This window comes from Triturus cristatus, chromosome 4_1, assembly GCF_964204655.1.
Source record: "Triturus cristatus chromosome 4_1, aTriCri1.1, whole genome shotgun sequence".
Taxonomy (NCBI): Eukaryota; Metazoa; Chordata; class Amphibia; order Caudata; family Salamandridae; genus Triturus; species Triturus cristatus.
This window is the reverse complement of record NC_140585.1, coordinates 279,093,882-279,108,461: the sequence shown is the minus strand read 5'-3', so window position 1 is coordinate 279,108,461 and position 14,580 is coordinate 279,093,882.

The following is a 14,580-nucleotide window of genomic DNA, read 5'->3' as shown; positions in this document are numbered from 1 at the left end:
ATTCGGTCTCTTCGTTCGGGCAAGGCGATGGGTCCCAACGGTCTGCCTATTGAATTATACAAGTTGCGCCCGGATAAACTCGCGCCCTTCCTCCGTCGTATGTTTCAGGAGTCCCTTGATGCGGGTTCCCTTCCTGACGACCAACGTCTGGCAACGATAGTCGTGATCCCTAAGGAAGGTAAGCCACGAGATCGCTGTGCCTCCTACAGGCCTATTTCGCTGCTAAATGCAGAGCCTAAAATCCTGGCGAAAGTCCTTGCCAACCGTTTGTTGAGCGTCATCTGTGATTTGATTCATCCTGATCAATGCGGCTTCATCCCTCACCGTAACACCGCTCTTAACTTGCGGCGTCTTCACGGCGCCCTCGCCAGGGCGGAGTACCTCTCCGAACCTGCCGTGCTGGTTTCTTTAGACGCCACGATGGCCTTTGACACCATCGAGTGGCCATTTCTCTGGGCTGTCTTGACCAAATTCGGCTTTGGGGAGGGATTTCTTGGCTGGGTGAAGCTTCTTTACACGGGACCCATGGCTCAGGTGGTAGTTAATGGGCGGGTCTCTCGGCCCTTCGATCTCGGTAGGGGTACGAGGCAGGGGTGCCCGTTGTCCCCTCTGCTCTTTGCTCTTGCCTTGGAGCCGCTCGCTGCTTGGCTCCGCTGGGAGCCCTCGATCAGAGGGATCCGGTGGGCCCCGGGCTTCGAGGATCGGATCTCGCTGTATGCGGACGATATTCTCCTGTATCTCACCTCGCCGCGGCAGTCGCTTAATGTTCTCTTTGATGTTCTGACTTCCTTTGGGAGAAATTCGGGTCTAACGATCAACTGGTCTAAATCCTGTGTCTATCCTATTTCTGGTGACCCTCCTCTCTTGCCGCCTCGGCTACCGATCCAATTATCTCTGTCCGGCTTTAAATACCTGGGAATACACGTCTCGATGGACCCGGTGGCTCGCTATGAGCAGAATCTCCTGCTTCCACTTCGGCGTTTGAGGGAGGACACGGCTCGGTGGTGTAGGCTGTCCTTGTCCCCGCTGGGTCGGGCAGCGCTGTTCAAAATGATGTCCCTTCCCAGATTTCTCTATGCACTCCAGAACTCCTTCGACGTTATTCCGGTGTCCTACTTTCGGGAGGTGGAGAGCCTGCAGAGGAGATTGGTGTGGGATGGACGGGCGCGTATCGCTCTGGCGAAGCTTACTCTCCCCTGGTACGACGGGGGCATCGCGCTTCCCGACATTCGCAGGTATTATTGGGCCTCACAGCTGTCGGCCATAAACCATGCCACGTATGCGCCTGGCTTGAATCCGGCGTATGAAATGGATAAATTCCTGCTTCCCGGCGGGAACTATAACAGGGCACTTTACTCCAGCTCGGCGGGACGGACCCTTACGGGCCCTACTAAGATTGCGGTACGGATCTGGAAGGCGGCCAATGTAGCCTTGGGCTGGAGTGAGCGATTAACATGTGCTACTCCTCTGTTTGCCTCCGATCGCCTGGGAAGCCTCTGGACAACGAAGGGGTTTGAACGTTGGGACACGATTGGTATTAGTAGAGTGGGAGACCTATGGATTAAGGGTGCTGTTAAAACATTCACGGCGCTCCAGAGCGAATACGAGCTTACGGAAAGGGAGTTCTTCCGCTACGCCCAGATTCGGCATGCCCTGCTCTCTGTTTTTGAGGAGGGGACCAATATCCCGGCTTCTTCGCCCCTCGAGGACCGCATACTCGATGGTCATGTCCCCGACAGTACTATTTCATTAATTTATAAAAAACTTATCAATAATCGGGCTGACCTCTTGGTGCGCCTCCGGGAGGCGTGGACGGGGGATGGGGTGGAACTGGACGACGAGGACTGGCAGTCCGCACTGTCGTCCCCCAAGGAAGTGGCCATTCCAGCCCGTCTCCGTCTGGTCCAACTTAAGATTCTCCACCGGGTGTATGTGACGGGTCCCCGTTTGGTCTCGATGGGATTTTCTGAAGACGGGCTCTGTAAGCGGGGATGTGGACTCAGAGCCACCTTTCTCCATATCCTTTGGGAGTGTCGCGAGGTGGCGGAATACTGGCGTCGGATTCATGTGGTCATGGGACAAGTCACCGGGGTTGTGCTGCTGCCGGAGGTGCGTCGCTGTGTCCTGAATGTGTGGGAGCCCAATGATTATAACGCGGCTCAGACTCGGTGGGCGGCCCTGGGGAACATGATTGCCAAGAGAGATATAGCGCAGCTTTGGGGTTCCCAGCGGCCTCCCACCGTGTCCGTATGGAAGGAGAACATGGACTGGTGCATGTTCAGGGAGAAGACTGTGTATGTTGCTCGTGGCAAGCCCGGGGCGTGGGGTAGAATCTGGGGGCAATGGAATGCGTATCGTGGGGGTATCTGTGTTCCCCCCCTGGTGGACACCGACATTGCCTTGTCCCCCTGACCCTTGATGGTTCCCTGCGACTTTTGGGATAATCGAATATAGACGTTCCTCTCCCGTGCCCCCCCCCCCGACCTATTATTACTCCTGCCTTTTAGTAGCTATTTGAAGATCAGAAGTAGAGTCCCCCGGATGTAGCCTTACCCACTTTTTTTTTGCCTTTACGCCTCGCCTTTTGTTTTTATTTGTTATTTATGTTAAACCTATGTATCCTGCTTCCCTAGGACTTTCCGGAGTCATGTACGGGGCTGGACCCCGGGAGTCGACTACTGCCTTAACCTCTGTATGATCCTTCCCGAATCTAGCGGCCGGCCCCGGTGGTTGTAGGCCCATTCTTGTAATTGATTTATTGTTCAATAAAATTTTCAACAAAAAAAAAAAAAAAAAAAAAAAAATTGGCCTAATAAAACGGGCCCTTATATCCTTATATAATGTGCAAAAGAGCATAAAGTGCATTGTGCTTTGTTGGGCTAAATTATTACATGGTCAGGGAGTCAGTCTCTCACACCAGATCACTGGGTTAGGAAAAGCCAGAAGAAAGTGCACTGTGCAGAAACGAAACCTAGTCAGAAGGAAGCGTGATTGTGTATGGGTGCTAAAAGATAGATAAAATTCCTGGTCTCTTGGCTGCCTATAAACTAAAAGCTTGTCGACCAAGTCAAGCATTCCTAATTCTTTGTAATAAGCATTTTTTATGATTGGTTTCATATTAGCTGGTATGCTTTCGGGATTGTCATAATAATTTCCCAGACCAATCTTATTGAATGCATTTTTAACATAATGAAGCCAAGGAATGGACGATACATTTTCCAGGCTCACACAGTCCTTAATGATCTCTCTAGTAAATGACAATTCCTCTGAAGACCACACTTTCCCTCATAAAATTAATGGGGGAATTTTAATTCTGGCTTTAACATAATCCACTCCCAATTCGGAGTGACAACATTTCGTAGGAGACCATCAATAGTCTTTTAAAAAATGTGTTTTCCAGAATTTGTATCTGGCTACATTTTTGCTAGCCCCATACTCCTGCCCCATAAGTTGTGACTGACCGGCATTTTGATTTATACAAGGTAAGCATTTCCGCAACCGGCTTATGACCCAACTTGCATGCAAAGCGGAACAAGCCCTCTATGATTCTGCTAGTGTGTTGGGCCCTCACTATGATGAGATGTTCCCAATTCAGTTTATTGTTGAAGATGTTCCCCAGATATGTGAAATTAGGTACTTTGTCTACAGTATTTTCCTTTACCACAAATTTCCTCTTTTTTGTTTGTTTTGGGCCACACACCATAATAAAAGACTTACTAAATTTTACTTTAAGATACAGTGCCATCATAAAGTCAGTAAAAGCCATTAAAGCTTTTTGTAGGCTATTAGCAGTTAATGTCATTAGTACCGTGTCATCCGCATATGATAAAAGGGGAACCCGCTTTCCTCCAATGCTCGGATAGTCCAGCTGCTGATCCAATAAAAATGTCTCCACCCCATTTGTATATAAAAGGAAAAAAAAGGCGGCCAATATGCATCCCTGGCTGACACCCTCAGTAGACGCAATAGGCCTAGTTTTTTCGCCCCCTGGTCCATAACGTATAGAGACAGAGGTTGTCGAGTGCAATCTATGCAACAAAGTAATAAGTGCTTCCAAAGCCCATTCTTTCCATTAATGTCCACAACTTCCCTCTATTGACTGTGTCAAAGGCACTAGATAGGTCCATGAAGTCCAGGTGGATTGACCCACCCTTGGCCTTCATGTACTTAACTAGGGACAGGTTGAGACAGACATTGTTCATTCGTTCCCATTCCCTTCCGGAAACCATATTGTGATTGAGATCTAAGACCAGAGTCATGAGCCAGTTTCCAGATGGGCGAGAATTACCCTCCCCAGCACTTTACATGTTGCATCAATTAGGGATATGGGCCGATAGCATACAGGATGATTCCTGTTGCCTTTCTTATATATCGGCACCACCACGGCCTCTTTCCACGTAGTAGGGATGCGACCCACTATTATTGCTTTAAAAACATTTGCCAAAAATGGAGCCCATAATTGGAGATTGCCCTTAAACATGTCTAGGAGTACCCCGTCTGGCCCTGGGGTTTTTGCAGAGAGGCCTTTTATCAGCGCCTCTTCAACCTCGCTGGCAGAAATAGATAAACTCAATTGGGTCCAAGTTAATAATTGTGTGGTCTCTTTGGTGTTGCAAGGATACGCCGTTTGGATTAAATATTTTCGAAAAATGGTCTACCCAGGATTCCCCTGTTATAGTTGATTCCATATTTCTAACAGCGTCTATAAAAAAAGGACGGTTTATGACTTCCCAAAAGCCCCTGAAATCCTTGAGAGCGCTAGTTCTCTCCAAGTCTTCCCAGGCAAGTCTTCTTAATTCATCCTTCCTGAGCCCAATTCCTTGTTTATAAAGTTGTCTTGCCGAATTTATTAAGGCCTTATCACGGGGGACCATGTGCAAGGCTTTTTTAAGGTCTTTTTGGGCCCTAGAACACTCTGCATTAAACCATCTAATTTCCTGAGGGGCGTTGTTCTTCTTCAATACCCTAGTCAAGTTGTTGTCAACCTCTTTACAAATGTCTTCAAAACACTGTATGACCACCTCCCAAGTAGAAGCCTCAGATAAACATGTCAAAACCTTTCCAGTATTAGCTTTGACAATACTCTCTTCAGATTTTACAGCATCTATTTTAGACCATTTTATTTTCACCCCCTAACTAGGATTATAATTAATAGAATATCCTTCACCTTTACCCTTTGCTGCCATTATTTGCAGACTAGTCGTCAGAGGGTTATGATCACTAGTAGGGTTAGGTTCTACCGAAAAGCTTTCCACCAAATGTGAAAAATGTACGTGATATCAGCATGAAATCTATAGTGTTAGTCCTGCCCCCACCCATAAATGTTGGATACTGGATAGGAGGGGTACAAACCAGAGTATCAAAAAAGCAGAGGTTATTGACTATAACTATATCATTTAATGCTTCGCCCTGCGAGGTATGTTTAAAATGAGCAAAAGTTTGGTTTTCAATATCTAACATCCCACACACCGCGTGCTTACTATAACGGCATAGAGTGCAATTAAAATCTCCTGTCCATATAATGCATACAGGGAAATGGACACTCGCAGCCTTATTAATCTCCTCTTTAAGGGTGTTAATAATCCCACTCTCATTTTAATCAAAGATATTATAATACCAATTAATCAATAGTATTGGGACTTCAATTAAATTAGAGATCAAGATAATCTGGTACCAGGGCGAGTCCACGATATTGTCTATCTTTATTGATCCATATTTGACAGCGATCATGGTCACTAAACCTCCCTTTGCCCTCCCTGCAAGTGACGGAGTTGCGTCTACTGTAAATGAACAAAAGCAGTCAATAACCACTTTCTCTCTGCACCATGTTTCCTGGAGGCAAATGATATCAAACATCTTAATATATAATAGCCAAGCCTCATTGAGAGTCTAGTTCTAATACCCGCAATGTTCCAGGAGACCATTCTCAATGCATGGGCATATTGTTGGTCAATGGCCACCTTATCTCCCCTACCTTCAACAATAGGCTGTTCTGCATGCTCAATACTTATAATACCGTTAACCCCTTCCTCTTAGTCTGTGTCCAGATGTAAAAAATTATTTGGACTATTAACTAAACCAGATAGTGGACGAGAGGCCTCAGTACTGTTTAATGAACCGGGGCCTATATTAGATTCATTATTTAGGGAATCGGTATTTCTTCTGTCTCTCGTTTTAACTTCCAGTCAGTCTATGTCTCCGAGGCCACTCAATGCCTCGTAACGATTTGGATGGTACCAAGGAGAGTACAAAATATGCTGGGGTTCTTGTCTTAGTCGTTCACTATCTACATCAAACCACTGAGGCCTAGTTGGCTGCCGTGACCTTTTGCACATATTTGCGTGCACGACAATGTTGGATTTGTTTCTCTGAAATTACTTTTTTACCCATATAGCTTCGCACAACATCATCACGATGCCTCGAACATCCATCATGTACAAGGCCTCTTTATGCACTAAGTACAAATGTTGTTCTATCTTCATCCAGGGGCGACAGAGCTATCTACATATCTATAACATCGCAAGGCTGCTTTCTATTATAAATAATGAGCATCCTGATAGATTAGCAGAAGAAGCGCTCCAGCTGACACCAAGGGTCCCTGCATGCTGAGGGGTGTCCAGTTCGTGACCAGGATGGGGTCCTTCATTTTCTTCCACCAGGTAATGAGGTTGGTTCGTCCATTGGGGAGATTCCTGGGAGGGAGGGGGAGGGGGAGGGGGAGGGGGAGAGGGAGGGGGAGAGGGAGGGGGAGAGGGAGAGGGAGAGGGAGGGGAGGGAGAGGGAGAGGGAGAGGGAGAGGGAGAGGGAGAGGGAGAGGGAGAGGGAGAGGGAGAGGGAGAGGGAGAGGGAGAGGGAGAGGGAGAGGGAGAGGGAGAGGGAGAGGGAGAGGGAGAGGGAGGGAGGGAGGGAGGGAGAGAGAGAGAGAGAGAGAGAGAGAGAGAGAGAGAGAGAGAGAGAGAGAGAGAGAGAGAGAGAGAGAGAGAGAGAGAGAGAGAGAGAGAGAGAGAGAGAGAGAGAGAGAGAGAGAGAGAGAGAGAGAGAGAGAGAGAGAGAGAGAGAGAGAGAGAGAGAGAGAGAGAGATGATAGAACTGTATCTACAATTTACACTTTTGATTATCGCAGCACATATATTCTATACAAGAATAACATTGGTTCAATAAATATATTGAATGCGTCCCACTGTGTATTCTCTGTATATTTCTCTGAGCAGGTGTAAGCACGAGTGACTGAGCGAAAAGTTCTGATCTGTTTACACGATACCGGAGGGGTCAGGATTGCGAGAAACCATTTGCTCCCTGGTATGGATAGGGGCAGCTTGTGGTGGCACTGTAGGAAGGTGGAATCTGACTGCATGGTTACCCCCACTTTTTGCCTTGTGTTTTGCTGGTTTTCGACTTATTTTGACTGGGATCCTGCTAATCAGGACCCCAGTCTATCTGCTTTCTCCCTAAATTGGTTGTTCATGTACTTTAGGTACACTTCAGATTGGATTCTGGGGTACCCTTATAAGTCGCTAGTATGTATATGGTATACTGTATACCCAGGGCATAGGAACTCCAGAGGCCTCTCAGGGTGGCAGCATGTATTATGCCACCCTGGGAGACCATTCAAAATGACACAGCAGCCTGTGTAAGGTGGTGTATGCACCCCTTACTTGGAAATAGGTTCACTATATCTATCCATATCACTGCACATATACACCTATCAGTCACCACTATGGCAGGCCGTATCAATCCTGAAGGCAGGGTGCTGGGTTTTTTGTGAGAGGGTGCACCTGCATGAGCAGAGCCCCTCTGCAGCCTTCGGAACCTCTAATCCGGGGTTGTTTGTGATGCAGCCATACCATATACTCTTAAGTGCATTATAACCTCGCGGTAAATACTAACTTTAAAACGGCTGCATGGAAACACGTTGTGTTTGGTGTCAAACACCTTGGAATCATACCTCCACACCAGTAACTAGTGTGGGAGGTATGATTCCACCCTACTAGAGGGAGAAACATGACAGCACCGGTACACCCGGTACCAGCTTTACAGACCCTAGCATCACAAAATGGATGCCGCCAGCCACAGACACGAGTCTGCCCTCCTGCTGCTGGACGAAACTCTGGCAGGGGACGGCTGGACAATAGGTTTCCTGTTACAGGGAGGTGTGACCACCTCCCAGACAGGCTTTAGTGTATTGGGGCTGGGTGGGTGCACTCAGAGTGCTTTGATGTCTGCACTGGGGGCACATTTGGTGTCCCTGTGCATAGTCCAGCTCAAACCGGTTGCAGGGGCTATCAGCCCCTGCTCTGGCGCAAAACTGGACAAACGACATGGGTGTAGCCACCCCTCTGTCCTGACCCTCCCATAGAGTTTGTCCCACCCCTTCCTTGGGTATAAAGTAGGAATCCCTGGCTACAGGACTTTAGATTTACCTGGACGAACCTCTGCTACAGAATCACAGAACTTCAACTATCAACTATCTACACGACGTTGGATGACCGAAGAATCTCCCTTGGAGTAAAGGAGTTACTCCCCTGCAAGGCAGGCACCAAAGACACATCTGTCCGGTTTGCAACTACGCAGCTACTGAAGGACTCCGAAGATTTAGCAAAACAGGAGGTGGGTTTCCAAGCTTCCCTGAGGCCGATCCGTGATCTCAGCAAACCTGAGATCAAAAGCCCTCGAGGGGACCGTGCAACCCGAACCCCTGGACACCGTGCACATTTGCAGCAGCATACGCTTTTGGCGATCCCTGAGGCTGTGCTTTGGGCCACTTGTAGTCCAGACCCCGAGCAGTGATTCCACCACAGATTACTGGCCTACACTCCACGAGTGTCCCGTGGGCTGGTATTTAGTGATTCCTCTCAAAGGTCCCTTTGCGATCCCTTGACCGTCGACTTGTGGGTCCCTGAGAAGAGTACTTTAACTTTCAGTGGGCTTACCTGGTTGCTCCAGACGTGCGCTGACTCTCCATCGCTTGGGGAGTCCACAGGACCTTGCTTGTCCACACTGAAGCCTTTTTACTCTCATCGCGTGGGTTGCCGTTGCCAAGGCTTGTTGGTCTCCAATCCAGATACCGACCCCCCAGCACTCGACATCCTTCGTGGGACAGCTCGTCTGCAGACTTTGGTCATCGTGGACGTCTCCTGGTCCCTGTGGCAGTGGAGTCAAGCTTCACCTCTTTGCACCTGAGGCACCCGACATTGGTGGGCATTCGTCTACCGAGCCCCTGCTCACTGGCAAGTGACCCAGACTCTGTCCCCTCTGTTTTCAGGTTCTTCACATCTTCGATCCAGGCTTGGATCACACCGGACACTTTTCCTCTTCACGGCAGCAGCACTTTGCAGCATCTCGCCATAGAAAACTACGAAGATTCCTGACACCATTTGACACCTATGCACCCGGCTTCCCTGGGTTAGGTAACATGAGTACTCCGGTGCTCACATGGGTAATGTAATGTAATGTAAGACAGTCTTGTATAGCGCATCTATCACCCTACGGGTATCTTGGCGCTAGGACTAAGATGGAGGAAGAAAGACTTTAACCAATCCAGTGTTCGCATCCTTAGAACAAAAAAGAAGAGGAGAACAGAGGAAGAGGACAGCTAACCAGGGGTGCCGGACTAGGAGGTCATAGGTCCCTCCCTCGGAAAGAGCCAGGTTTTAAGGCTCCGCCTAAAGTCCATCAAGGAGTTGGCTTGTCTGATATTCAGAGGGAGGTCGTTCCAGCAGCGCGTAACCACAGTGCTAAAGGCCCTACCCCCCATCCTAGCCTTCTTAACTCTGCCAGTATTTAGCAGAGAGGCATGCGAGGAGCGCAAGGTTCTTTGAGGCTTATACCAGGACAGTTTCTCCTGCAGGGAGATAGGGCCCAGGCCATGTGCCGCTCTAAAGGCAATGCACAGAGACTTAAACATGACTCTCTCTTTTATGGGGAGCCAGTGGAGCTCTTGTAGCGCCAAGGTGGTAGATGAGCAGCGTTTCCTGTTCAGTGCTAGTTTGGCTGCCATAGACTGGACCCTCTGCAGACTCTGATAGATATAAAGAGGAGCTCCCAGATATAAAGAGTTGCAGTAGTCCAGCCTACTCAAGATAATACTGCGTACTACCAACGGTCTGTCCTCTACAGGCAAAAGAGGCAGGATCTGTCGTAATGCCTTCAAAAGAGCAAAACATACCCCAGTGTTTTTTTTGGCTTGGGAGGCCATTTGAAGATTAATATCAAACATGACCCCCAGATTCCGTACCGTTGTCACAGTGGCGATGGGATCCGCCTCTGGGGTCAGTCTGAAGTCAAAAGGCATGTCTCTCACTCCCGCCGAGGGACAGTGGATCACCTCTGTCTTACCTCCATTAAATTGCAGGGAGTTATCCCTTAGCCATACTGAGGTCTGTCGCATACATTCCTGAAAGCTGTCCACCGTCAGTGCGCCCTTCCCCTCCAGAGAGAACACCAATTGGGTGTCATCAGCATAGTTAACCAAATCAATCCCATGCGACTTGATGATAGACATTAGTGGTTGCAAGTAGATATTAAACAAGATGGGGCTGATGGCCGATCCCTGAGGGACCCCATGCTCCACCAAAGTCCTGCCAGAGGTGAAAGGAGGCAGAGCAACCACCTGTTGTCTCCCTGTGAGGTATGATTGCATCCACCTCAGGGCACGTCCACCAACTCCCAAGTTCTCCAGCCTATTCAACAGAATTCGATGGTTAACCGTGTCGAACGCGGCTGACATATCTAAGAGGATCAGTACCGACGAGAGGCCTCTGTCAGCCCGCATCCGCAGATTGTCCAATACGGTGATCAAGGCTGTCTCCGTCCCGTGGCCCGGACGAAAACCAAACTGGTTCTCGTCCAGGAGATGGAACTCTTCCAAGTACTCCGAGAGAGATCTACTTACTACCTTTTCCAGGATTTTTATAGGGAACGGTAGCAAGGAGATAGGTCTAAAGTTACTAGGATCTTCCGGGTCCAGGGAGGGCTTCTTCAGAAGTGGGGTGACCACCGCCATCTTCCAAGCTTCAGGCACCACCCCTTCCTCCAGAGATTGGCAGCAAATCTGCCTCATTCTGGGGAACAGTGTCTGTATATGCTCTTTCCAAATCTTATTAGGGAGCGGGTCAAGTGGGGATCCTGACCTGACTTTCTGTGCGCAGCAGTAAAACAACTCGTCTGTGAGGGGCGTAAAGTGTTCCATGGTGGTTTCCCCCCCGTATACCTCCGTAGGCATTTGATCAAGAGATTTTAGGGTGGTAGGGTCCCGCACAGTTAGTCCTCCGATAATTTTTAAAATTTTCTTCTCAAAATGGGAGGCAATTTTATCGCACAGCGCCTGTGAGGCGACCACTTTATTCCCTAGGCTGGTGGGGGAGGAGAGGTCACTAACAACTTTAAAGAGGGCTCTGGCTCTGTTTGGTGCAGACATAATGGTGTTGGTAAAAAAATCCGCCTTGGCCTTGGCAATCATCTCTTTGTATTGAGCTTGCACCCTTTTAAAGACTATTTTGTCAGGCTCAGCATAATGCCTGCGCCAACTCCTCTCTGTCTGCCGACAGGTCCTACGAGCATCTCTCAACTCCTCGGTGTACCAAGGAGCGGAGTGCCTTTTCCTGACCTTCAGACGTTTCAAAGGCACAAGCCTATCTAGTACTTCTTGGATATAATTACAGTAAAGATTATAATTCGTATCCACTGACCCATGAGGGTCGAAGTGAGGCAGACTTTGAAAGGAGGACTCTGCCCCGCTTCCCAAAATTTTTGCCCAGTCCCTCCCCATACGATATGTTACTGGGGGCTTTCCGAACTTTTTTTCTCCAGGTATCCGGATCCGAAACTGGATCAGTGAATGGTCAGTCCAGGTCTGGGGTAGGATGTTAACCACCTCGGTTTCCGTGCGGTCTGCAAACAGAAGATCCAGAGTGTGCCCTCCTAGATGCGTGGGTTGCTGGACCAACTGATGCAGATTACAACTCTCACAGGTTTCCTTGAGATCTCTTAGATGGCTATCTAACATGCCGTTCTCCCACAGATTAAAATCACCCAGAAGCAACATTCTAGAATGAGTCAGTGACTGCGCTGTAATGACATCCAGGAGTGCCTGGTATTGAGTGTTGGAGCTTGGGGGTCTATACCCGACCATCCCAGTGAGGAGCCTCCCTCTCTGATCTTGTAGGGAGAACCCCAAAAGCTCAATGCCCACCACTTCATCCGCTTTAAACGGGGCGAAATCCCAGGTGTCCCTAAACATCACCCCAACCCCTCCACCTCTACTCGTTGCTCTGGGCTTATGGAAGATCTTATATCCCTCCAGGCAGGCAAAACCCAGCTCTACCAGTGAGTCATTGCTACACCACGTCTCTGTGAGAAAGAGTGCGTCCAGTTCCAAATTTTCTACCAGATTTAGAACTTCTTGATGGTGTTTAACCAGGGAGCGACAGTTAAGCAGCCCACATTCTAGAACCGAGCTAGGCTGCGTCACCTCGACATCCTTCTCCCCCCAGCTGATCTTGTTCCTGATATCTAGCATCTGTTCCCTCGTGTATATCAGTGGACTATGGTCGGTACGGGCAGCGTGACTGGCGCTAGAACCTTCTAAGTTTGTAAGGGTTTGCTCAAAGTCCTCTCCTAAGTGTCCTTAATCTTTAAAATTCCAACCGCGACTTTACCACAGCTTGTGGCTGTGTTCTCACACTGTACGCGTCCCCCGTGTCACTACCTTGGGAGGTTCCTTGGGGTTCCAGCATTTCTACGTGCTCTAGGCGCCGTGTCTAGTCAAGTCGTGGTTCTTATACCACTTTCTTAATATATGGTTTGGTCTCCCCCTGGGGCCCATAGTATATTGTGGTATTTACTGTTGTTCTAGTGCTTTAATATTGTGTATCTTGTTCTTTAATCTCATAAAGAGATTAGTAGAGAGAGTTTAGAAATAAATACATATATTTTATATATACAGTTTGTGTGGTTCTCCTTTCATTTAGTCATTCAAGAGGTTATAATCTGGTAAACCAAGCTGCTTTACATTCCTTCAAGACTTAGCCTGAAGGCTGCCCTCCATAGCTACCACTAGGACAGCTTTCAATAAAGGTTGTCTTTAACCTAATCATCAATAAGGGTTGTTTGGACTGGTACAAGGTGCCCACTTTAATTAGTGGACAGCATATACCAGGCCAACTTCTCACATTGCACTGTGAGCTAGCCGGTCTATAGGCCAACATATCCTGCAGGGGTGCATGGAATTGGTCTAGGCACCTCACCCAAAGAGCATGTTGTCTAACAAACGCACAGGTCCTAGGATCAGTGAGAACTATACGACAACAGGTCAGATGTTAAACCCACAATGTTTGTTTTTTAGGTCTCACCTAGCGTTGCTGCACACATGCGGAGCTCGCTCTGCGAGAGTTATTGTCAAGTAGGACTTTGAGAGAAGGGCTTGAAGCCCTGCCCCTTATTTCCATTGGCTTGCATCACCGTTTATAGTAAACGGTGGCCTGCATAGGAAATAAGCTTTCTGGGGTGCCTCCTTTTTGCTTTTTTGTCTGGCCCATCCGGACTGGATCGCCTGCTTCACGACTGTCGTGAAGCAGTTTCTTATCGCAAGAGGCGTGTTATGTAAACAAGCCCTGCAATCCAGTCCGGATGGGCCGTCCCAAAAGGAGGCAGGCACAAAGCGCTTTCACTTTGTAATTCCTTAGCGTGGGGACAGCTTGTTTTTAAATGGGAGAGTGCGCAAGTGACTCACTTTTTTTTGCTCGCATGTCGGGGGTTTATGACGGCACTCTTTCGCATTCCAAAAACATGCTAATGTTTGATGCCCCCACCAAAACCTCCAACAGGTATGTACTGACCACGCTAACGCCACATTGTGAAGCAAAACATGCATGGCATAGAACACCTCCTCTTGCCCAGCTTGAAGACATCTGGTCTGAAGACAGCTGTCTGGAAGGACTGGGGACATTTACGTCAGTGGATCTGTGACTTAGGCGGAGCAATGGCTGCTCCTGTGCTCTTCATGAGGGGGGAAGCATGTGCCTCTGTCAACAACTGAGCTGTGCTGCCTTCTCCACAACTGGACCTCCCTCAAGATATGCCTTGGCAGTAGGCCATGCTAGATAAGGGAAGGGGGAGAGATTTGCACGCTTCGTCTAACAACCCGGCCCTGTGCAGTAGGCACTAGAGCAGAAGGTGTCAGGTTCCGCTGCGGGCTTCTACTCCGGCAACCAATGGCTGCCATGGAGAGTGACCTATGGCAACTTGCAATTGGTCGTCAAAATTACCTTTTGCGTCTCCGAAGTGGCTGTTACAGAGTTTCTGTACACTGGGACTGTGTAGTAGTTGACAGCCATTCCCATTCTAAGAAGTACTACCACGCCCTCAGCCAATCAGTTGCGAGGTGGGGGAACAGCCAATGCACGGGCGAAGGGCGGAGTTTGAGTGCGAGGCTGAGATTGATCGATGGCGGTTGGGGCAGTGAGTGCGAGGCACAGTTACTGTTACAGTCGCTGTCCGTATTCGGACTACGGTCGCAGTACCGCGTGACCTGGACCGAGGACGGAAAAACGCGTCCCTCTGCGGTCATAACTCCTGGCCCGC